This window comes from Chrysochloris asiatica, unplaced genomic scaffold (assembly GCF_000296735.1).
Source record: "Chrysochloris asiatica unplaced genomic scaffold, ChrAsi1.0 scaffold00322, whole genome shotgun sequence".
Lineage (NCBI taxonomy): Eukaryota > Metazoa > Chordata > Mammalia > Afrosoricida > Chrysochloridae > Chrysochloris > Chrysochloris asiatica.
Window position 1 is genome coordinate 684,298 of NW_006408840.1, and position 4,042 is coordinate 688,339.

Sequence of the window (4,042 nt, forward strand, 5' to 3'; positions counted from 1 at the left end):
ATCCTTGAGTTCAGTGAACTCAGTCTTATCTCTAGCCTTGCATATGCTCTGTGTGTAAACACCTGTTCATTAATCAGGTTCTCGCTTGAAACATCATCTCCTTGAAGATTTCTCAATTAGAATTATCAAAATGCTTCATATCGCCTCATGTTTCTTCTCTTTCACACTGCTAATTCTTTTGTTTCATAAAACTAATCATAATTCACATTTCTTTATATTCTTAATTACCTGCCTATCTCTTCTACTGGATCTACACATTTCCTTTTGCAATATAAGCCATTAGTATATTATCCAAAGAACAATAAATGTTTAGAAAATATTTAGAGAATTAATGAAATAATGATGGGAAATTAAATTATTATATAAGGGAATGAACAAAGGTGAAAAATCATTCAAGTCAACACTAAGTGAAATAGCAGAAATATTTCCAAACCTATTCTTTTTTGATAAATTATTCATAGAACCTTATAGTGTAAAAAAGAATGATTTTGTCAAGGTAGGATAATATTACTTGAGGTTAAAGAAAGAAGTTGAAAGGATAAGCTGATCTCACAACATGGTACTTCAGTAATGTCCTTTTAGAGAACCTATTGAAAATTCTCTAAATGTTTATTCTAATATGCACCCGCATCAGCTCACTTATTTGAATTCACCAACTCAAATAATTATTGAATATCAAAATCACCAATTCACTCCCAGTTCCTTAACCCTACCATGTTATTGGGACTCCTGGTAGGATCAGCACTGTACTTCAAGCCACAAGGTCAACAGTTCAAACCTACCCAGTTGCAACAGCAACAACAACATTTTATTATAGTCTTGGTACGGCACTGTAGAATAAAGTGCTGAACCATAAGGTCAGTTGGAACCACAAGGTCGGTGGTTCAAACTCACTGGTCACTCTTTGAAAACCCTAGACAGGGTTTCTGTAAGTTAAAACTGACTAGAAGGCATTTAATGGCACTTAACAACAACAACAACACCGTGTTATCAACATCCATCAATTTACTTATGATGTTGAAACTCTATTATTCCAGTCTGGATTCATTGGTTTGTCTTTATGTACATATCAAGAAAGACACATCTCTTTGTGCTTGTTCTCTGTGGTTCCACATGGTTGGTGAAAAACCTACTAGTATGTTGTCAACTCTCAATTCCAATTCATGTAATGTTGAGGCATGTATGTCAGCTAGGCCATTAATAATGACCAGCAGTGGTATAATTCTTTGTCAGTAAGTATGTTTTCCATCTTTCTCAAAACATTTTTTAGATTTCTTTTCCTCTCAAGCAATATTTCATGTTTCCAGATTCTCCGACACCAACCACACTCAGACAGATTGTGCTACCATAAAATATTGACATATATAAATTTGTGACTATCTTTCAAAATTCTTGGCATAGATATGAGTGAATGCCTCCAGTGCCACATCAGTTTGGTGAAAGATTTCTATTTGTATTTCACCAATTCCCAGAGCCTTGTTCTTTGCCAATGACTTCAATGCATCTTGGACTTCTTTTTTCATTACCATTGACTCTTGATTTTATGCATCCTCTTGAAATAGTAGAACATTGCCCATTTCTTTATAGTACAGTCACTCTGTTTATTCCTCCCATCTTCTTTTGATGCTTTCTGCATCATTTTGTTTTTGCCCAAATAATCCTATAATATTGCACAACAAGTCTTGATTTTTTTTCCCAATTCTTTCATCTTGGAAAAATATCTCTCAGTTTTCTAATTCCAGGTGTTTACACATTTCATTATAGTACCTGATTTTATCTTCTTGAGTTGCTATTTGATATTTTCTGTTCAACTCTTTTACTTCTTCATTTCTTCCATTTGCTTTAGCTGGAGGAAAGCTTTTTAGAGTGTCTTCTGACATCTGTTTTGGTCTTTTACTTCTTTAGTCTTCTTAATGACCCTTTGCTTTCTTCTTGATGATACTCTTGATGTCATTCTATAACTCTCCTGATTTTCAATTGTTAGTGTATAATGAATCAAATCTATTCTAGAGATTACTTCCAAATACAGTTGAGCTATATTTAAGGCTTCAGCTCTCATGACCTAGTTTTAATTTTCTTCATCTTCAGCCTGAACTTGTATATGAGTAATTGAAGATCTGTTCCAGTCTGCCAATGACCTTGTTTTAGCTGATGACATGGAACTTTTTCCACCATCTTTGGCCAATTTATTGACAGTAAGCCATATTTGTGACAATTCCAAAGAAAAATGACCTAATGGAATGCAGAAATCATAGCAGAATAACATAAAGATCATATGCAAGTAAAGCTTTGGTAATGACAGCAAACTGGATGGATAACAAAGATGAATGTCAGAAGACACTCTGTAACTTTCTCTCTAGCATAGAGATGTTAAAGCAAATGGAAGAACTGAGGAGGTACAAGAGCTAAGAAGAAAATGTCAAAGGTCAGCTTGAGAAGGTAAAGTCAAATATTATAACGAAATGTGCAAAGACCTGGAATTAGAAAACCAAAAAGGAATAACATGCTCATCATTTCTCAGGCTGAGAGAACTGAAGAACAAATTCAAACCTAGACTTGCGGTATTGAAGTATTCTATGGGTGAAATATTGAATAATGTGGAAAGTGTCAAAGGAAGATGGAAGGAATACACAGTCACTATAACAAAATTGAATGGACAATGTTCAACCATTTCAAGAGGTAGCATATGATCAAGAGCTAATGATCCTGAAGGAAGAAATCCAAGGTGCATTGAAGTCATTGGCAAAGAACCATGCACTAGAAATTGATGGGCTGCAAATGGAAATCCTTTACCAAACAAATGCGACACTGGAGGAATTCGTTCATCTATGCCAAGAAATTTGGAAGACAATTACCTGACAAATTGACTGAATGTGAAAATGTGTGCCGATTTCAAAGAGAAGTGACCTTACTAAATGCAGAAATGATCATAAAATAACATTAATAAAACATGCAAGTAAAATTCTTCTAAAGATAATTCAGAAACTGTTGCAACAGCACATTGACAGGGATCTGTATTTAGACAAGGATGTGGAATAAGGAATATCATTGATTATGTCAAATGGATCTTGACTGAAAGCAGAAAATACCAGAAAGATATTTGCTTGTGCTTAACTCACTATGCAAAGACTTTTGATTATGTGGATCATGAAAAGCTATGAACAATGTTGCAGAGAAAGAGTATTCCTGAACACTTAATTGTGTACATGAAGAACCTGTACATAGACCCAGAGGCAGTAGTTCTAACAGAACAATGGACTGCTGAAAAACTTTAAAAGAAAACAAATGATCATTCAATTTGTATGCTGAGCAAATTATCCATGAACCTGGACTTATTAAAGAAGTATGAGGCATCAGGATTAGGGAAAGACTCATTAATAACCTATGATATGTAGATGAGACAACAACCTTTCTTGCTAAAGTAAAGAAGATTTAAAATACATAATGATAAAGACCTTCAGTATGGGTTGCACCTCCTTGTAGATAAAATTAAGATGCTCACAACTGGACCAATGAATAACATCATTATACATGAAGAAAACACTAAAGTTGTCAAAGCCTTCAATTTTTTTTGGATCTACAATAAGCCATCATGCTTTTTGTTGTTGTTAAGTGCCGTTGAGTTGGTTATGACTCATTGCAACCTTGCATAGGGTTTCTGGTAAGTTTGAATCATTGACCTTGCAGTTCAAACTAACCTTTTGGTCCAGTGCATTATCCTACAGCACCACATTCAACATACAAGAAGCAGTTGAGAACTCCAAGGATGTTCTGTATTAGGCAAATCTACTGCAAAAGCTCTCTTTAAAATATTCAAGAGCAAAGATGTCAGTTTGAGGACTATGGTGTGCCTGAACCAAACCATGTTATTTTCAATAACTCACATGTATGTGAAAGCTGTACAGCAAATAAGGAATACCCTAATGGCGTCCTGGTGTGGCGATGTGGGTTAATTAGCCAGACTGCAAAGCCATTTGAACTGCAATGTTGGCAGTTCAAGCTTACCAGCTGCTCCTCGGAAACCTTTTACAGGGTCGCTATG